This window comes from Mesoplodon densirostris, chromosome 4, assembly GCF_025265405.1.
Source record: "Mesoplodon densirostris isolate mMesDen1 chromosome 4, mMesDen1 primary haplotype, whole genome shotgun sequence".
In the NCBI taxonomy this organism is placed as follows: Eukaryota; Metazoa; Chordata; class Mammalia; order Artiodactyla; family Ziphiidae; genus Mesoplodon; species Mesoplodon densirostris.
Genome location: NC_082664.1, coordinates 2,927,677 through 2,949,653, shown reverse-complemented (window position 1 = coordinate 2,949,653; position 21,977 = coordinate 2,927,677). Strand labels below are relative to the sequence as shown.

The 21,977-nt window shown below is 45.1% G+C and overlaps 1 protein-coding gene across 2 annotated transcripts in view; it reads left to right on the top strand.

Moving 5' to 3' along the window:
• Positions 1-21,977, top strand: part of LOC132487804 (cytochrome c oxidase assembly factor 8) — a 34,854-nt gene that overhangs the window by 458 nt on the left and 12,419 nt on the right. The window lies entirely within an intron of this gene.

The following is a 21,977-nucleotide window of genomic DNA, read 5'->3' as shown; positions in this document are numbered from 1 at the left end:
AGTTTACACGTACCTTATTTCTTGTCGAGGATAATTAGTCTTTACATTCAAAGAGCTGTTGATAAGCATAGCGTGTGTGTGTGTGTGTGTGTGTTCGCGCGCGCTTGGCCTCGTGCAAATTATTAGTGCTTTTCGTCAAGTGATGACAAACTATCGTCATATCTTGTAGGACTTCCAGTTGAACGCTTTTTCTGGTTTGGAAACTCTGTGTGCATATATGCATGTTACTGACCAAAGATGCACAAAGATGAGTATCTTTAGCAGCAAGGGGTGGCGAGCAGTTTTTATAAATTGCACAGCTTTGGGGAAGGATGTTTTGCTTGAGGGAGCCGTAGGCCTTCATTCCAACTGTCACATGAAAATTTGGACTAACGGTGTGGAATGGGCTGCAGATAGAATATTTAAACGAAGCCTTAAAATACTGGACCTCCCTGGCGGTCCAGTGCGTAAGACTCCGCGCTTCCACTGCAGAGGATGCGAGTTCTATCCCTGGTCGGGGAAGCTCCGCATGCCGCGCGGTGCAGCCACCCCCCCCCCCGCCCCCAAAAAAGCATACAAAAACTAACGTTTCATTTGCCAGCAGGCTAAGGAGCGAGGCTGGCAAGCATCCTTTAAACGATAATTAAAGAAGGATAAAAAGAGCCTATTAAGAATTCCAAAACGTGCCTGCCTTTAAATTTTCATTTATTTTGGTCTGTTGCTGTTGGCATGCTTTTATAAATGCAGCTTTGAAGTTCTGTCTGGTTTACAGTTTAAATCGGGAGTTACCAGGGCAACTGGGCACCTAGACCCCAAGCCTCTGGCTCAGTTCCCTCATACAGTGGCCGCAACCCTGACTTCTGTGCCTAGAACATAGAAACCCACCAGCATCTCAGTCTTTGGGCAGAAAGATACTCAACAGGTATCTGAAAATGCTCTGGGAGGGCAAACAACATCAGCCAACAACTGCCCCCAGGGTGAGGACTTAGCCCAACTTCTTTTGTGAATAAGTGCTGGAAAAAAGAAAAGCACCCACACAGGGCTTTCTCTGTTGACATACGGCCTTCTGTTAAAGTAAGCCTTACTGTGGGTCTGATCCTCGAGATGAGACCTCTGCCTTTTGCAGTCCGAGTGACAAGGACCCGGGGCTGCGCAGCTGTTGGACTGCCTACACCTTTGAAGGCGATGATGCCGATGAGGCTGAAAGTGGGGCAGCTGACCCATGAGTCAGAGCAGACCTTCCCCGGTCTAGCCTTACGACTTGTGTTGTTGTTGTTGTTGTTTTTTATTTATTTATTTATTTATTTGTGGTACACAGGACTCTCACTGTTGTGGCCTCTCCTGCTGCGGAGCCCAGGCTCCGGACGCGCAGGCCCAGCGGCCATGGCTCACGGGCCCAGCCGCTCCACGGTATGTGGGATCTTCCCGGACCGGGGCACGAACCCGCGTCCCCTGCATCGGCAGGCAGACCCTCAACCACTGCTCCAGCAGGGAAGCCCTTGTTGTTGTTTTTTAGAATGTGTTCCCCATTACGCTAGGTTTTGGATGGGACATTAAAGAACAGTTCTTTCCTCAGGGCAATTTGTGTTTCCTATGTATTTGACCCCATCTTTGTGTGCTTCCTGAGCACACAGCCGGTTCTCCGGGTAATTAAATTCCTGCAGCAGAGAGAGATTGTTGTCTTTCAGGCTGTGATTTTAAATATTTTTTAAGGTCTTCTTAAAAGTCACAGGTCCTAAACCTTTTGTTTTCTTTATCTAAAGAGATATATTTTAATCCTGTATTTCTAGTTCACCCTATGTATTTTCTCATTCTTTGTTCTTCGCTTGCGTTAAGGAGACCTGCTTTTAGGACCTACACAATTTATTTCCCTCTCTAATCTCTGGCTACCAGTTTATTATTATTATTTATTTATTTATTTATTTATTTATTTATTGGCCATGCTGTGCAGCTTGCGGGATATTAATTCCCTGACCAGGGATTAAACCTGGGCCCTCAGCAGTGAAAGCGTAGAGTCCTAACCACTGAGTGGCCAGGGAATTCCCTGGCTACTGTTTTTTTTTTTTTTTAATAAATTTATTTATTTATTTCTGGCTGTGTTGGGTCTTCGTTGCTGTGCGTGGGCTTTCTCTAGTTGCGGCGTGCGGGCTTCTCATTGCGGTGGCTTCTCTTATTGTGGAGCATGGGCTCTAGGGGCACAGGTTTCAGTAATTGTGGCACACGGGCTCAGTAGTTGTGGCACACAGACTTAGTTGTTCTGCAGCATGTGGGATCTTCCCAGACCAGGGCTTGAACCCGTGTCCCCTGCATTGGCAGGTGGATTCTTTTTTTTTTTTGCGGTACGCGGGCCTCCCACTGCTGCGGCCTCTCCCGCTGCGGAGCACAGGCTCCGGACGCGCAGGCTCAGCGGCCATGGCCCACGGGCCCAGCCACTCCGCGGCATGTGGGATCCTCCCGGACTGGGGCACGAACCCGTGCCCCCTGCATCGGCAGGCGGACCCTCAACCACTGCGCCACCAGGGAAGCCGGCAGGTGGATTCTTAACCACTGTGTCACCAGGGAAGTCCCTGGCTACCGGTTTTTAATAGAAAAACATTATAGAACTTAGAGTTAAGCACCACTTTTCCTTCCAAACCCAGATTAAACTGAGCTGTCAAATCAGGAGTTCTCTAGCTGCTTTGTACCTGCTTATTCCTTACCTTTGTTGTTTACGTCATTGGTTTACACCTTTGCCTGCACATTTGGAATGATCTGGAAGACTAAGAAATACCGGGGCCCACCCCCAGAGGTTTTTTTTTTTTTTTTTCTTTTTGCGGTATGCGGGCCTCTCACTGTTGTGGCCTCTCCCGTTGCGGAGCACAGGCTCCGGATGCGCAGGCCCAGCGGCCATGGCTCACGGGCCCAGCCGCTCCGCGGCATATGGGATCCTCCCAGACCGGGGCACGAACCCGTATCCCCTGCATCGGCAGGCGGACTCTCAACCACTGCGCCACCAGGGAGGCCCAACCCCCAGAGGTTTTGATGTGATTGGTCTGGGATGCAGCCTGGGCATCAGGATATTTACTTATTTTCTTAATTTGTCTAGTTGTTTTCCCCCCAGCTCTGTTGAGATAAAACATAAGGATTCTCTCTCTCTCTTTTTTAAAAAAATAAATTTATTTACTTATTTATTTATTTATTTTTGGCTGCGTTGGGTCTTCATTGCTGCACGTGGGCTTTCTCTAGTTGCGGCGAGCGGGGGCTACTCTTGTTTGCAATGCGCGGACTTCTCATTATGGTGACTTCTCTTGTTACGGAGCACGGGCTTTAGGCGCGTGGGCTTCAGTAGTTGGGGCTCGTGGGCTCTAGAGCGCAGGCTCAGTAGTTGTGGCGCACGGACTTAGTTGCTCCGTGGCACGTGAGATCTTCCTGGACCAGGGCTCCAACCCGTGTCCCCTTCATTGGCAGGCAGGTTCTTAACCACTGTGCCACCAGGGAAGCCCCAAACATCAGGATTCTTAAGGGCAAGTCCAATAAGTTCACAAGTCAGGGAACCACGGTTACATTATATGCATGAATATTTGCTTATAGTCCTGAATTCCGTCACGTTTATACCGATAGTAAACATTTATCAAGCACTTGCATGCACTCTTCTGAAAACTTAACATATTTTACCTTATTTAAGCTTCAAAATTCTGTCCAGTAGGTGCTTTTATCGTCCCCATTTTATAGATGAGATTGAATAATTACTTTTCAATAATTACTTACTTTTACAGTAAGATTAAACAGTTTCAAGATCATAATGCTTGCACTTAAGGAATATACGTGTTATAGTTCCTTTATCCAAAGGATAATGAATTAAGATTTTTCTTCTAGTAATTTTTAGATGAACAAAACAGAAACAGGCCCTCAGCATGGAGAGGTAATATTTGCAAATAACAGATAATGGAACTACTGATGTCACATTTTGCTTACATTTTCATTAAGGAGAATGATCTCCAAAATCCCCAAGTTTAGATTTGGAATAAACCTCATAGGAAGAAGTTGAAACTCAGGATAAATGAGAAACTGGTGAGAGAGCTAGTCATTGAATTTTAAGGTTAACATGGATATTTCTAGTATTTCAAAGGCTTTCAATAAATAGTTGGAAAACAAAGCTGGGGTGGGAGGACTTAAAAACCATGCAATTTAACTCTGTTATCATAAAGGTGAGGAGATTGGGACCCAGAGATGTAAAGTGACTGGCCTGCTATCACAGAGCAGAGTCAGGATTGAAATCAATGTTTTCCCACTCTCAGTCCAGTGTTGTGACGCTACCAAATGCTTTTTCTTCACCTACTGAAACAATTACATGATTTCCCCTTGTTCTGTTAATGTGGAGAATTACTTTGATTTATTGATTTTCTTTTTTTGTTACTTATGGGAAATTTAAAACATGTACAAAGATAGAAGAAGATAAAGAATTGCTGTGTATCCAGTACCCTGCTTCTACAGTTATCCACTCATGGCTGTTTATTTCATCCTTACCCCCATCCAGTCCCCCTTCCCAGATAATTTTATGCCAAATAGCAGACATATTTCATTTGTAAGTATTTCAGTATATATCTTTAAAAGATACAGACTTAAATATATATACATATATGTGTGTGTGTGTGTATATATATATAAAACATAATACCATTGTCACACCTAAAATTTTATAATTCCTTAATCCCAGCAAATTTCCAATGTTCAGATTTCTTCAGTTGTCTTAGAAATGTCATAAATGTTTTCTTTTACAATTTGCTTGTATCAGCATGCAAATAAGGTCTACACATTGAGATTGATTAATATTCTTATAGTTTTCTTTCAATCTATAGGGTTTGCCTCTATCCCCTTCCTTCTTTTTTGGAATTTTTGAATTTTATTTATTTTTTTATACAGCAGGTTCTTATTATCTATTTTATACATATTAGTGTATATATGTCAATCCCAATCTCCCAATTCATCCCACCACCACCACCACCCCTCCACTTTCCCCCCTTGGTGTCCATACGTTTGTTCTCTACATCTGTGTCTCTATTTCTGCCCTGCAAACTGGTTATTCTTTACCATTTTTCTAGGTTCCCCATATATGTGTTAATATACTATATTATTTTTCACTTTCTGACTTACTTCACTCTGTATGACAGTCTCTAGATCCATCCACGTCTCTACAAATGACCCAATTTTGTTCCTTTTTATGGCTGAGTAATACTCCATTGAATATATGTACCACATCTTCTTTATCCATTCATCTGTCGATTGGCATTTAGGTTGCTTCCATGTCCTGGCTGTTGTAAATAGTGCTGCAGTGAACACTGGGGTCCATGTCTTTTTGAATTATGGTTTTCTCTGGGTATATGCCCAGTAGTGGGATTGCTGGGTCATATGGTAGTTCTATTTTTAGTTTTTAAAGGAACCTCCATACTGTTCTCCATAGTGGCTGTATCAGTTTACATTCCTACCAACAGTGCAAGAGGGTTCCCTTTTCTCCACACCCTCTCCAGCATTTGTTCTTTGTAGATTTTCTGATGATGCCCATTCTAACTGGTGTGAGGTGATACCTCATTGTAGTTTTGATTTGCCGTTCTCTAATAATTAGTGACGATGAGCAGCTTTTCACGTGCTTCCTGGCCATCTGTATGTCTTCTTTGGAGAAATGTTTATTCAGGTCTTCTGCCCATTTTTGGATTGGGTTGTTTGTTTCTTTAATATTGAGCTGCGGGGCTTCCCTGGTGGCACAGTGGTTGAGAGTCCGCCTGCCGATGCAGGGGACACAGGTTCATGCCCTGGTCCAGGAAGATCCCACATGCCACGGAGCGGCTGGGCCCGTGAGCCATGGCTGCTAAGCCTGCGCGTCCGGAGCCTGTGCTCCGCAACGGGAGAGGCCACAACAGTGAGAGGCCTGCATACGGCAAAAAAAAAAAAAAAAAAAAAAAAATTGAGCTGCATGAGCTGTTTATATATTTTGGAGATTAATCCTTTGTCCATTGATTCATTTGCAAATATTTTCTCCCATTCTGAGGGTTGTCTTTTCGACTTGTTTGTAGTTTTCTTTGCTTTGCAAAAGCTTTTAAGTTTCATTAGGTCCCATTTGTTTATTTTTGTTTTTATTTCCATTACTCTAGGAGGTGGATCAAATAAGATCTTGCCGTGATTTGTGTCAAAGAGTGGCCTTCCTATGTTTTCCTCTAAGAGTTTTATAGTGTCTGGTCTTACATTTAGGTCTCTAATCCATTTTAAGTTTTCTTTTGTGTATGGTGTTAGGGAGTGTTCTAATTTCATTCTTCTACCTGTAGCTGTCCAGTTTTCCCAGCACCACTTATTGAAGAGACTGTCTTTTCCCCATTGTATATCCTTGCCTCCTTTTTCATAGATTAGTTGACTATAGGTGCATGGGTTTATCTCTGGGCTTTCTATCCTGTTCCATTGATCTATATTTCTGTTTTTGTGCCAGTACCATATTGTCTTGATTACTGTAGCTTTGTAGTATAGTCTGAAGTCAGGGAGTGATTCCTCCAGCTCCATTTTTTTCCCTCAAGACTGCTTTGGCTATTCGGGGTCTTTTGTGTCTCCCTACAAATTTTAAGATTTTTTTGTTCTAGTTCTGTAAAAAATGCCACTGGTAATTTGATAGGGATTGCATTGAATTTGTAGATTGCTTTGGGTAGTATAGTCATTTTCACAATATTGATTCTTCCAATCCAAGAACATCGTATATCTCTCCATCTCTTTGTGTCATCTTTGATTTCTTTCATCATTGTCTTATAGTTTTCTGAGCACAGGTCTTTTACCTCCTTAGATAGGTTTATTCCTAGGTATTTTATTCTTTTTGTTTCAGTGGTGAATGGGATTATTTCCTTAATTTCTCTTTCTGATCTTTCATTGTTAGTGTATAGGAATGCAAGAGATTTCTGTGCATTAATTTTGTATCCTGCAACTTTACCAAATTCATTGATTAGCTCTAGTAGTTTTCTGGTGTCATCTTTAGGATTCTCTATGTATAGTACCATGTCATCTGCAGACAGTGACAGTTGTACTTCTTCTTTTCCAATTTGTATTCCTTTTATTTCTTTTTCTTCTCTGATTGCTGTGGCTAGGACTTCCAAAACTATGTTGAATAAGAGTGGCAAGAGTGGACATCCTTGTCTTGTTCCTGATCTTAGAGGAAATGCTTTCAGTTTTTCACCATTGAGAATGATGTTTGCTGTGGGTTTGTCGTATATGGCCTTTATTATGTTGAGGTAAGTTACCTCTTTGCCCACTTTCTGGAGAGTTTTTATCATAAATGGGTGTTGAATTTGGTCAAAAGCTTTCTCTGCATCTATTGAGACGATCATATGGTTTTTATTCTTCAATTTGTTAATATGGTGTATCACATTTATTGATTTGCATATATTGAAGAATCCTTGCATCCCTGGGATAAATCCCACTTGATCATGGTGTATGATCCTTTTAATGTATTGTTGGATTCTGTTTGCTAGTATTTTGCTGAGGATTTTTGCATCTATATTCATCAGTGATATTGGTCTGTAATTTTCTTTTTTTGTAGTATGTTTGTCTGGTTTTGGTATCAGGGTGATGGTGGCCTCACAGAATGAATTTGGGAGTGTTCCTTCCTCTGCAATTTTTTGGAAGAGTTTGAGAAGGATGGGTGTTAGCTCTTCTCTAAATGTTGATAGAATTCACCTGTGAAGCCATCTGGTCCTGGATTTTTGTTTGTTGGAAGATTTTAAATCACAGTTTCAATTTCATTACTTGTGATTGTTCTATTTATATTTTCTAATTCTTCCTGGTTTAGTCTTGGAAGATTATATCTTTCTAAGAATTTGTCCATTTCTTCCAGGTTGTCCATTTTATTGGCATAGAGTTGCTTGTAGTAGTCTCTTATGATGCTTTGTATTTTTGCGGTGTCCGTTGTAACTTCTCCTTTTTTTTTTGGGCTATGTTGGGTCTTTGTTGCTGCGCGTGGACTTTCTCTAGTTGTGGTGAGCGGGGGCTGCTCTTCATTGTGGTGCGCGGGCTTCTCATTGTGGTGGCTCCTCTTGTTGCGGAGCACAGGCTCTAGGTGTGCAGGCTTCAGTAGTTGTGGCGTGTGGGCTCAGCAGTTGTGACTCACAGGCTCAGTAGTTGTGGCTCATGGGCTGTAGAGCGCAGGCTCAGTAGTTGTGGTGCATGAGCTTAGTTGCTCCGCAGCATGTGGGATCTTCCTGGACCAGGGCTCGAACCCATGTCCCCTGCATTGGCAGGCAGATTCTTAACCACTGTGCCACCAGGGAAGCCCTAACTTCTCCTTTTTCATTTCTAATTTTATTGACTTGAGTCCTCTCCCTCTTTTTCTTGATGAGTCTGGCTAAAGATTTATCAATTTTTTTTATCTTCTCAAAGAACCAGCTTTTAGTTCTATTGATCTTTGCTATTGTGTTCTTTGTTTCTATTTCATTTATTTCTGCTCTGATCTGTGATTTCTTTCCTTTTACTAACTTTGGGTTTTGTTTGTTCTACTTTCTCTGGTTCCTTTAGGTGTAAGATTAGATTGTTTATTTGAGATTTTTCTTGTTTTTTGACATAGGCTTGTATTGTTATAAACTTCCCTGTTAAAACTGCTTTTGCTGCATCCCATAGGTTTTAGAAAGCTTTTTTTTTTTTTTTTTTTTTGCGGTATGCGGGCCTCTCATTGTTGTGGCCTCTCCCGTTGCGGAGCACAGGCTCTGGAGGCACAGGCTCTGGAGGCGCAGGCTCTGGAGGCGCAGGCTCAGCGGCCATGGCTCATGGGCTGAGCTGCTTCGCAGCATGTGGGATCTTCCTGGACCAGGGCACGAACCCGTGTCCCCTGCGTCAGCAGGCGGACTCTCAACCACTGCACCACCAGGCAAGCCCTTCCCATAGGTTAACTTTTTTTCCCAAATGTATTTATTTATTTATTTATGGCTGTGTTGGGTCTTCGTTTCTGTGCATGGGCTTTCTCTAGTTGTGGCAAGCGGGGATCACTTTTCATCGCGGTGCGCAGGCCTCTCACTATCGCGGCCTCTGTTGCTGCGGAGCACAGGCTCCAGACGCGCAGGCTCAGTAATTGTGGCTCACGGGCCCAGGTGCCCCGCGGCATGCGGGATCTTCCCAGACCAGGGCTCGAACCCGTGTCCCCTAGCATTGGCAGGCAGATTCTCAACCACTGCGCCACCAGGGAAGCCCTCCCATAGGTTTTGTCGTGTTTTCGTTGTAATTTGTCTGTAGGTAATTTTTTATTTTCTCTTTGATCTCTTCAATGATCTCTTGGTTATTTAGTAATGTATTGTTTAGCCTCCATGTGTTTGTGTTTTTGACGTTTTTTTCCCTGTAATTGATTTCTAATCTCATAGTGTTGTGGTCGGAAAAGGTGCTTGATATGATTTCAATTTTCTTAAATTTACTGAGGCTTGATTTGTGACCCAAGATGTGATCTATCCTGGAGAATGTTCTGTGTGCACTTGAGAAGAAAGTGTAATCTGCTGTTTTTGGATGGAATGTCCTATAAATATCAGTTAAATCTTTCTGGTCTATTGTGTCATTTAAAGCTTGTGTTTCTTATTAATTTTCTGTCTGGATGATCTGTCCATTGGTGTACGTGAGGTGTTAAAGTCCCCCACTATTATTGTGTTACTGTCAATTTCCTCTTTCGTAGCTGTTAACAGTTGCCTTATGCATTGAGGTGCTCCTATGTTGGCTGCATATATATTTATAATTGTTATATCTTCTTCTTGGATTGATCCCGTGATCATTATGTAGTGTCCTTCCTTGTCTCTTGTAACATTCTTTAGTTTAAAGTCTATTTTATCTGATATGAGTATAGCTACTCCAGCTTTCTTTTGATTTCCATTTGCATGGAATATCTTTTTCCATCCCCTCACTTTCAGTCTGTATGTGTCCCTAGGTGTGAAGTGGGTCTCTTGTAGACAGCATATATATGGGTCTTGTTTTTGTATCCATTCAGCAAGCCTGTGTGTTTTGGTTGGAGCATTTAATCCATTCACGTTTAAGGTAATTATCGATATGTATGTTCCTATTATCATTTTCTTAATTGTTATGGGTTTTTTTTTTTTTTTTTGCACTGCACTCCCCGTATAAACCCAGCTTGGTCCTGATGTAATGGCCCTTTTGTGTACTGCTGAATTTAGTGTGCTGATTTGTCTAGCATCCGTCTAGAATGACAGGCTGGGGGCTCCAACCCTCCAGAAGGGAAAGGCTTTCAGTTCCCATCCCAGGAGGGTTAGGACTCTAGACCAGGAAACACGCCGAGAACACTGAATCTGGCCAACATCTGTTCCTTTCATTGTTACCCATTGGTTTCCCCAGTGGCTGGCAGTGAAACTTTAACTCAGAGAGGAGCTTTGTGTTGTGTACAGGCACTTCTGGGAAGGAAGGCACTGGAGAAGAAGGTCTCCCACTCCAAATCCCGGCTTCTAGAAGGACAGGCCCCAGGGTGGGAGTGTGCTGGCAGAGCTCTGGAGCCTGCTGCAAGGCAGAAGGGATGGAGAGCCAGGCTGGGCCTGCAGAGCTGAACAAGGAGAGGCCTGGTGTGGGGCTGCCCAGCCTGGCAGTTTACAGTTACACAGAAAAAACTGGAAGGTTCATCCCCACCCCACCCCCGAGTAATGAAAACTCAGTGTGACCAGTAAGAGCATGTGTGGTCCTCCGCGGAGCTGTTAGGTCCGGCACGCCTTCCCGTGCACGCATGTCCCTGCCACTCCAGGCCTCAGGAAGCTGTGCGCTGTATGCTTTTGCTGTAAGAGCCATAAATTATGGTAATTATTCAAACCTCAAAGGGATTCTTTCTTTTCCTCCCCCAGGCCCCTTCCTCTCCCTTTTAAATAGCAGGTCTTGGGTGAACAAAGACAGAATATATGTTTATGGGGAGAGTAGAAGGACTACTTCTGCCATAATTGAAGATACAGTCTCTCAAATTACAGTGGAAAACTGAGGATGATTGAAGGAGTTGGTTCACAGAGTTCACATATAAACTGTAAAGTAGTTTATAAGCAATAACTAAAAGATGCGTATGGGAAAGTAACTGAATACCCCAGCTCCTCTTTGAGCTTGCCTTGTTACGCATGGGCAGCTGGGGTGGCTTCTTTAGCATTTCTTGGTAGGGAACCTGTAAGAATAGATGGGGTACAGTTCTGGGAGATAGTAAAGCAGGTAAACAGGTGCAGTTAGGGTGGAACCTGCCCCTTTGTCTCCTTGCTGCTGGCAGAGCTGACGTCTCCAAGGGGTGTTGTGCAGCCTCCCCAGCTTGGAGGAGGGGAAGGAACCCCATCTTGCAACAGAAGTTCACAGCAGGGGACCCAGGCTGGCTCCGTTTCTGTCTCCACTCACTGGATCCCTTTGTATGAATCACCTTCAGTTTCTAAGAATATCTGAATACCACAGATGCAAAGGCTGTGTGGGAAAAGTCCAGAAATATTTGCAGAAAAGTAGGGTTTTTTTCTTAAAAGCTTTTTTAAAAGAAAAGGAAAATGTGGTAACCATATATTATTCTTAGAATGATGGATAAAACATTAAAGATCTATGTGTTACGGTCCTGCCTTTCTTTTTTTTGGCAGTATGCAGGCCTCTCACTGCTGTGGCCTCTCCCGTTGCGGAGCACAGGCTCCGGACGCGCAGGCTCAGCGGCCATGGCTCACGGGCCCAGCCACTCCGCGGCATGTGGGACCCTCCCGGACCGGGGCACGGACCCGTGTCCCTTGCATTGGCAGGCGGACCCTCCACCACTGCGCCACCAGGGAAGCCCCTGCCTTTACTTTCTAAAAAGGATTTTTAAGTCAGTCTAGTATCAAGTTAGTATATTTCACCCCTGCTGATGAGGAGCATAGTTTCAGGTCTTAGGTAGCAGATCAGGATGCCTTTCTGCTAGTGGGGCCCTATCACTTTCACACACGAAGGATGAGTTCAGTCCCTTCTTGGGGACTTGCTGGCCCTTCATTTAGAACTTTCCACTCTGGCTGTGCCTCTTACGGCTCAACTTTGCTTTCCAGTGACAGCAAGAGAGACACTCTTTTTTTTTTTCTTTTTTTTTTTGCGGTACGAGGGCCTCTCACTGTTGTGGCCTCTCCCGTTGTGGAGCACAGGCTCCGGACGCGCAGGCTCAGCGGCCATGGCTCACGGGCCCAGCCGCTCCGCGGCATGTGGGATCTTCCCGGACCAGGGCACGAACCTGTGTCCCCTGCACCGGCAGGCAGACTCTCAACCACTGCGCCACCAGGGAAGCCCAAGAGAGACACTCTTTAGAAGAACTAGACAAAAGTAAAAATGGTCAAAGATAAAGATGTTTGAATCTGCAAGAAGAAATGAAATAGCCATGCTGAACTAGTCAGTAGGGTGTAGTAGTCCGGTGTGGAGTGTGAACTGGCCACGCAGAGGTGGCAGCTACGTCTAGGCTTCTCCCCGTCTCCTGCTGTCCCTCTCCAGCAGCCGGTCAGCGTGCCTTTCCACTTCCCCTGCAGCTCTGACGTGTCCACCTGCAGCAGTGCCTCCCTGTTCTTCCACCACGTGTAAGTCGTACTCCAGAACACGCAGCCACTCAGTGTGCTTCTGCTTCTCTGATTATACAGCCTTTGAGAGTTTCCTGGAAAACCTAGAAACTCGTCAAGAACTAGCAGTTACATAAGGAACACGCTTGGCGGTGATGGCTTCTGGCTCCGTCAGAACTTCTCAGCATTCTGGTGCTAGTTATCAGTGATTGCCATATCGAGTTAAACTTTGCTAGGGACTTCCCTGGTGGTCCACTGGTTGAGAATCCACCTGCCAATTCAGGGGGTGCGGGTTCTGTCTGTGGTTGGGGAACTAAGATCCCGCATGCCACGGGGCAACTAAGCCCTCCTGCCACAGTTACTGAGCCCATGCATTCTGGAGCCCGTGTGCCGCAACGTAAGATACATACTGCAGCTAAGATCCGACACAGCCCAAAATAAATAAAATAAATAAATAAATATTTAAAAAAAAAAACTTTGCTAGATGTTTCTCCACCAAATCGTTCATGTAAATCAAGCTTTTTTGAAGATGAAGGGATTTCTCTGCATAAGCATAGAGAAAGTGAACAGGAAAGATTTTTTGTGTGTGTGGTACGCGGGCCTCTCACTGTTGTGGCCTCTCCCGTTGTGGAGCACAGGCTCCGGACACGCAGGCTCAGCGGCCATGGCTCACGGGCCCAGCCGCTCCGCGGCATGTGGGATCTTCCCGGACCGGGGCACGAACCCGTGTCCCCTGCATCGGCAGGCGGACTCCCAACCACTGTGCCACCAGGGAAGCCTAGGAAAGATTTTTAACAACTGGGAAGAACATTCCTCCAACTAGTGCTTGTTACAACCAGAGAGATGCAGTTTCTGCCCCCATGGGCTTGCAGTCTAGTGGGGGAAACGTGTTTCCTCACGTCGCCGGGGGCTCAGGATGCCCTATGCGCCATGGGGCCTGAAGCCAGTGAAGGGGACGAGATGAGAGAGGGATTCAGGGAGAACATAAGCAGAGTTCCCGAGGATGGTCAGAAATCAGCTGTCCTGTTATTAAAGGAAGTTCCGGTGGGTGGACGGGGAAGCCGAGATGGGGCAGGCCTGGCCTGCTAGACCACAGTGAGGATTTTAGACGTTATCCTGAGGGTAATGCGTAGTCACTGACGGTTTTTAAGGGAAGACGTAGCACGGTTAGGTTGAATGATTTGGAGCGATCGCTCTGGCTGCAGTCTGGAGAATCGGTGGGCGTGGGGCGGGCCTCTGGAGGCAGTTGGAGCTGCACGCACTAGCTGACTGCAGAACTGAAGGGGAGCCTCCAGCCTGCCGCCGAGGCCCGAGGCCCTGGGCAGCTGGTACAGGAGGTAGTCGGAGCCGCTGCAGCTGCAGCTGTTGGAACCCTTCAGGGGCCTGGTGGGAGGGTGCCAGCGTGAAGTGCTGCTTGGGCCTGGAAATCTGTAAGCTTATTCCCTGGGCCACAGGGAAGAAGGCTTCTCAGAAGATAGTACTTGACTCCCTTTAACTTCCGTCAGCTGTGGGCTCTTGCATCTTCTGCAGCTGTGAGAAAAATTCATCTTAATAAAAATGTTTGCCTCAGTTATGAAATAAGCTAGCATGAAGCCCGAGAAGGTTTTAGTTCTAACAGCTTCATTCTCCAGAAGTCTGAAGATAATAAAAGAAAAAGTAAAACAAAATATTGGAAGCAGCAGAGCCTGCTAATATTCATTGCTCAGAAATGAGGCTAATTAGACAGAATTCTTAGGGCAAAAACTGCACACAGAATTTTAGAAAATATTTTAAAAATTTATTTTCCTTACTAGTTTCTTAATACACACACACTTATATTTGCTTGTTTATAGATGACATTAACTACAGGAAACAAACTTTTTTTATTATGTTGATAATTTTGGACGTTCTATTAAGTTTCTTTTATATCCTCATAAATATCTTTAGGAGAATTAAAAACATTTTTAGGCATTTAAACTAATGGTGTAAATTTTAGCTCTCTAAAGAGTACTGAAGGGACTTCCCTGGTGGTCCAGTGGCTAAGGCAATGCGCTCCCAATGCAGGGGGCCCGGGTTCGATCCCTGGTCAGGGAACTAGATCTCTCATGCTGCAACTAAGAGCCAGCACAGCCAAATACATATTTTTTAAAATAAAAATAAATAAATAGTACTAAAGGGTAACAGAATAAGCCACCCCGAAATAGCCCACTTTGGCATAAAGATTATTTTGAGCTAAAAGCTCTTGAAAGACAGCAGGTGCAAGAGGGGCACTGTGTCCTCCCCCTTTTCTTCCTTTAGGCAGGAGACAAACCTCCCGCGTGAAAGGCGACCTTCCTAAAGCAGGAGCGAAACGTGTTCTTATCACCAGAGAGTGAGAGAGGTCTGTGCAGACGGATCTTGTAAAATAGCTCCTACCTTCCTTTAGTCCCCCCATGGATTTTAGTCCCTCTTCCACAGTGGCTACTTTTTTTTTTTTTTTTTTTTGCGGTACGCAGGCCTCTCACTGTTGTGGCCTCTCCCGTTGCGGAGCACAGGCTCCGGATGCGCAGGCTCAGCGGCCATGGCTCACGGGCCCAGCCGCTCCGCATGTGGGATCTTCCCGGACCAGGGCACGAACCCGTGTCCCCTGCATCGTCAGGCGGACTCTCAACCACTGCGCCACCAGGGAAGCCCTCACAGTGGCTACTTTTTGTTCAGCCTGGTATATAGGCAGTTGGGCCTATCTGCTTTTTGGGGTCTTCATTTTCCTATGGGTGCTCCCATGTGTACATAAAAAAATCTATATGGTTTTCTTTTGTTAATCTGTTTTATGTTAGTTTGACTCTCAGGCCCGTTTAGAGACTCTCAGAGAGGAGAGGGAGAGTTTGCCTCCCTTACTAAAAGTTGGATTATAACTGTCTCTGCTCCTGAGGTTATTTGCGTCTATCTCTACCATACCTGGATGGCAGAAATAACATATATGGTATTTCTGCACATCTCTTCCCAGCTCCTTGTTCAGTAACATCACGTTGCTAGCTTGAAGTTGTCCGTGGTGGAAGTCAGTGCACTATGGAAATGGGCAAATTCTCCAAATCAGGGCTTGACTTACTGTTTTGTTGATTGTCCAGACTTAGGAAAGTGAAGGATAAAATGTTAGTACACTTGACCCTTGAACAATGAGTGTTTGAACTTCGCGGATCCACTTATGCTCAGATTTTTTTCTGTAGTACTCTACACTCTCAGGTTGGTTCAGTCTGCAGATGTGGCATCTCTGGTATGGAGGGCCGACTGTAAAGTTGTGTGCAGATTTTTGACTGTATGGAGGGTTGGCACCCCTGACCCCTAAGTTGTTTGAGGGTCAACTGTAATGTGGATTAAATTAAGAAGTATATCTTGGGACTTTCTGGTGGTCAACTGGTTAAGACTCCATGCTCCCAATGCAGGGGCCTGGGTTCGATCCCTGGTCAGGGAACTAGATCCCGTGTGCCACAACTAAGACCCGGCACAGCCAAATAAATAAATAAATACTAAAAAAAAAAAAAAAAAAGTAGTGTATCTTGTCGGTTGACATCATATTGTGAATAAACCAAATTGAGAAAATATTCTTCCAGTATTTGAAAGCTGTTATCCATTTCATCAAAGAAATCATTTGTGGACTTCCCTGGTGGCGCAGTGGTTAAGAGTCCACCTGCCAATGCAGGGGACACGGGTTCGAGCCCTGGTCCAGCAAGATCCCACATGTCGCGGAGCAACTAAGCCTGTGTACCACAACTAGCGAGCCTGCGCTCTAGAGCCCGCCTGCCTAGAGCCCGTGCTCCGCAACAAGAGAAGCCACCGCAATGAGAAGCCCGCGCACCGCAACAAAGAGTAGCCCCCGCTCGCCACAACTAGAGAAAGCCAGTGTGCAGCAACAGAGACCCAACGCAGCCAAAAATAAATAAATAAATAAATAAATAAATTACAAAAAAATCATTTGTGTCCTTGACAAATAGGTGAGGTCAGTAGGTCTTGTTCACCCTACTTCTTTTTTTTCTTTTAATTAATTTATTTATTTTTGGCTGCGTTGGGTCTTCATTGCTGCACGCGGGCTTTCTCTAGTTGCGGCAAGCGGGGGCTACTCTTTGTTGTGGTGCGCGGGCTTCTCATTGTGGTGGCTTCTCTTGTTGAGGATCACGGGCTCTAGGCGCGCGGGCTTCAGTAGTTGCGGCATGCCGGCTCAGTAGTTGTGGCTCGTGGGCTCTAGAGCACAGGCTCAGTAGTTGTGGCAGACAGGCTTAGTTGCTTCGCGGCATGTGGGATCTTCCCTGACCAGGGCTCGAATCCATGTCCCCTGCATTGGCAGGTGGATTCTCAACCCCTTCGCCACCAGGGAAGCCCCCACCCTACTTCTTAATATCAAATCACCTTTGTGTCTTAAGGATTATACGCTTACTAATTAGTCACCTGCAACCAGGGTTTGGCTATTAATACCGAATTTAGCAAAAATCAGTGAAGGAACTGCAATGAGATGCCACTTCGTACCCGCTAGGATGGCTGTCATTTTAAAAAATGGACAATAGGGCTTCCCTCGTGGCGCAGTGGTAGAGAGTCCGCCTCCCAATGCAGGGGACACGGGTTTGTGCCCTGATCCGGGAAGATCCCACATGCCGCGAAGCGGCTGGACCCGTGAGCCATGGCTGCTGAGCCTGCGTGTCCAGAGCCTGTGCTCCGCAACGGGAGAGGCCACAACAGAGAGAGGCCCGCGTAATGCAAAAAAAAAAAAAAAAAATGGACAATAGCAGGTGTTGGTGAGGAATGTAAAATGATGCAGCCACTTTGGAAAACAGTGTGGCAGTTCCTCAAAGTGTTAAACAGAGTCACCATATGACCCAGCAATTCTACTCCTATATATACATCCAAGAGAATTGAAAACATATGTCCGCACAAAAATCTGTACACAGATGTTCATAGCAGCATTATTTATAATAGCCAAAAAGTGGAAACAACCCGAATGTTCTCAGCTGATAAATGGATAAGCAAAATGTGTTTATATCCACACTATGGACTATCACTCAGCCATAAAAAGAAGTGAAGTATTGGCAACACATACTACAACTTGGATGAACCTGGAAAACATGTTCGGTGAAAGAAGCCAGTCACAAAAGAGCACGTTGTATGATTCCATTTATATGAAATATAGAGAACAGGCAAATCAATTGAGTAGTGGTTGCCAGGGACTGGGGGAGGGGAAGAGTGGGGAGTGGCTGCTCTTGGGCACGGGGTTTCTTTCGGGGGTGATGAAAATGTTCCGGAATTAGTAATAATAGTTGCCCAGCTCTGTGAACATGCTAAAAACACTGAATTGTATACATTCAAAGGGTTAATTTTATAGTAATACTGTTTTTTAAAAAAGTATTTATTTATTTGGCTGCGTAGGGTCTTAGTTGCGGCATGTGGGATCTAGTTCCCTGACCAGGGATCGAACCCAAGTCCCCTGCATTGGGAGCGCGGAGTCTTAGCCACTGCGCCACCAGGGAAGTCCCCGTGGTATGTGAGTTTTATATCACTAAAGTTGTTAAAAATTAATGAAAGCAGTTTGTGAGAATCAATCGGCTATGTAAAATGTATGAAGAAAGGTATCATATGTTTTATTATTATTTGTAAAGTGTGTGCTGCACATCCTTATATCAGTGAAGTTATAACCACGTACGTCCCCCAGCCATGTTAAACATTTATGGGCACACCACTGCCCAGGGGGCGGCTCCATCCCCTGGTTCCTCCACGCTGTCCCCAGGCCTTCTCCCGTTCCTCTGTCCCTGCAGCCCCCATACCGCCACAGCCTCAGGGAATGGCTCTTCCTCTCCACGCCCTCAGAGTGGTCATGTCCCCCCAGAACAGGCCTGAAGGACCCTTCCTTGCATTCCCCTGGGACCTCCTCCAGCTGCTTAAGCTCCATTACTGATGTGTAAATTTGGGTGAATTTTAGGGCATATTCTCCTTGTCACCAAATCTTTAACTCATTACTACATAGGTTCTTTTTAGTGATTGGACATTTTCTATCAATCTTTTTTTTTTTTGGCCGCGTTGGGTCTTTGTTGCTGCACGCAGGCTTTTCTCTAGTTGCGGTGAGCGGGGGCTACTCTTGCGGCATGCTGGCTCAGTAGTTGTGGCTCACGGGCTCTAGAGCACAGGCTCAGTAGTTATGGCAGGCAGGCTTAGTTGCTCCGCGGCATGTGGGATCTTCCCAGACCAGGGGGGAACCTGTGTCCCCTGCATTGGCAGATGGATTCTTAACCACTGCGCCACCAGGGAAGTCCTCTATCAATCTTTTTTTTCCCCAGTCAAATGCTGTATTCTTTTACCTAATCTGTCAAGGGTCCTTAAAATTTTGAAATTTTGTTTAGAAGATACTTTTCTAGAAACGTTTTGAGAGTCTGAGGGAATCATACGTACTTTTCAACATTTCCGGCTCATTCACTTATTCTAGACTCAAAATAATTTTCTAAATAGTAAGCATTCCTTTTTTAAAAAAATGTATTTATTTAATTATTTATTTTGGCTGCGCTCGGGCTCGTTGTGGCCCTCGGGCTCCTCTGGTTGTGGCGCTTAGTTGAGGTATGTGGGATCTTAGTTCCAGGGATTGAACCTGGGATCAAACCCGAGCCCCCTGCATTGGGAGCGTGGAGTCTTAACCACTGGACCACCAGGGAAGTCCCAAAATAGTAAGCATTCTAATGCTGAGCTGAACATGCCACAGATTTTTAATAAAATATTATACATGCCAATGTTGTCCTAAAGGCAGAGCTGTAATGTGTTATAACTCAGAAACTGTGTTCTCAGATGTAAGGAGAAGCTTTTTGCATGAGTGGATGTCCCTGCATATTTTGTAATATAACTTGACCTGCTGAACTCTGGGCGGTGATGGCAGAGCTGATGTAACCTGCTCAAGTGTTCTCTGTGGTCTGAACTATCCACACGAGGTGGCCACACCAAGCTTTGTAACCCACTTCCCGACCAAACCCGCCGCTATCCTTGTCATGTTTTAAATTCTTCCTATTTTTAGACTGCCTGGGAATTTAGAAGATTTAGGAAGGTCATAGCATCCCAGACAAGGAGAGGGCCGCCGGGTAGTGCTGCATTTAGCACAGTCTCCTTCAGTTAATGGCACGTTCTTGGGACGCTTGGTGTAGGTTGGTGGTGCTTAGTGGCAGCCGTCAAAGTGAAAACTAACTGACTGTGTTTCCTGAAGAGTGACTTGGTTTCCTTTCTCCGTCTATGCTTGGTTCTTTACTCTAATTGTCCAGGCTTGAGTCCAGGGACCGGAAGATGGTCAGACCCGCACCAGGGAGAGGAGCGCTGAGGACTGTCCACCAGGCTGAGCTTCTGCCTTGCGTCTCCTTTGCTCCCCTGGTGCTCTTGCCACGTGAGCCATTGCACAGCTGCACCTGGTTTTCTGCACTAATTTGTGAAATTATTAGCTATTAAAGCTACGTTTTTCAAATGAAATTGTCAGTAAGCTGCTTACTGATAGAAAAAGAGCTGCTTTATCTTAAACCTTGCAAACCCTGCATCTCTATTTTTAGTTCCTTGGAAGTTGCAGCTTATAATGGTGATAGTGAAGTACTGAAATATCCTAAATGAAGGGCCTTCTAAATGCAAAAGAACTGTTAATTGTGTTCAATATAGTAATTTTTTATCTTTGTAAGCTTTACCACTCTTTTTTTTTTTTTTTTTTTTTGCGGTATGCGGGCCTCTCACTGTTGTGGCCTCTCCCGTTGCGGGAGCACAGCCTCCGGACGCGCAGGCTCAGCGGCCATGGCTCACGGGCCCAGCTGCTCCGCGGCATGTGGGATCTTCCCGGACCGGGGCACGAACCCGTGTCCCCTGCATCGGCAGGCAGACTCTCAACCACTGCGCCACCAGGGAAGCCCTTACCACTCTTTTAATTGACTTTATTGAGGTGTAATTAATTAATTAATTAGTTAGTTTGTTTGTTTATTTTTACGATATGTGGGCCTCTCACTGTTGTGGCCTCTCCCGTTGTGGAGCACAGGCTCCGGACGCGCAGGCTCGGCAACCATGGCCCACGGGCCCAGCCGCTCTGCGGCATGTGGGATCTTCCCGGACTGGGGCATGAAACCGTGTCCCCTGCATCGGCAGGCGGACTCCCAACCACTGCACCACCAGGGAAGCCCGAGGTGTAATTTATATACAGTAAAATGAGTGCACCCATTTTGAGTTTGATGAGTTGTGACAAATGTGTAAATCTGTGCAATCTCCACCCCAGTAAGATCTAGAACATCACTCCAATCCCCTCCAACCCTCACTCTGGGCTACCACTGATCTGATTACTTTTTCTAGAATGTCACATAAGTGGAATCACATAGGACGTCCTCTTTGGTGCCTGGCTCTTTCGCTCTGTATGTTTTGAGATCTGTCCGTGTTCCACCTGTCCGTGGCTCACTCCTCTCTGCTGCTGAGTAGTCTTCTGGTTATTTCTGGAGGGAGGACTGGCGGGAGGCACTCCGATGTTCCGGAGGTAGAAGTCGTGCTCAGTAGAGCGTCTGCTTTTTTAAAATCGGAGGACAGTTAATTTACAGTGTTGTGTTACCTTCGGGTGTACAGCAAAGTGATTTAGTTATACATTTTCCATTATAGGTAGAGCTTTCTTTTTTAAAAATAGGGTATAAGGGATTTCCAAACTGAATGTTATTTCCCCCCATGGATTGTGGTTACATTGATCTTTTAACAGACAAATGGATAGTTAGTCTTTTGATTACTCAGCTGATCTCTTTATTTTAATATCAGGTTTATTGAAGTCCAGTTCACATATAGTAAAATTCACTCCTGGCAGACATGTACGCCACAATTCAAGATATCGATCAGTTTCACCACCCCAGAAAATTCCTTTGTAGCCACCCCCTTCCTCTACCCCAGCACCTGTCTTTTCCAGGATGTCTTGGGAGTAGAATCATCCAGTGTGCACCCTCTTTGGTGTGGCCTCTTCAATCAGCATAGTGCCTTTGAGATTCATCTGTGTTACCTGTAGTCTCCTCTGTTGTCGAGTAGTGTCCATCACATGTATGTGCCATGCTGTGTTTTTCTGTTCATCAGTGGAAGGGTATTTCAGCTAATTCCAGATTTTGGCAGTTATACATAAAGCCACTTTAAACAGTCATATCCAGGTTTTCGTGCGAACATGTGTACTCATGCATCTTGGATAAATAACCTGGGAAGGGGTTGCTGGGTTGTATGTTAGGTGTGTGTTTAACTTTATAATGGACTGCTGACTTTTTTCCCAAGTGGTCGTACCATTTTGCATTGCCATGAGCAATATTTAAGAATTTGATTGTTTTACGTCCTTGACAGCACTTGTTTTGGCAGATTTTTTTTTAGCCATATTAATAGGTGTGTAGTGATATCTCATTGTGGTTTTGATTTGCATTTCTCTAATGACTAATGATGTTGAGCATTTTTTATGTGCTTTTATTTGTCATCTATATATCTTCTTCGGAAACTTTTATTTAAATATTTTGCCCATTTTTAAATTGGGTT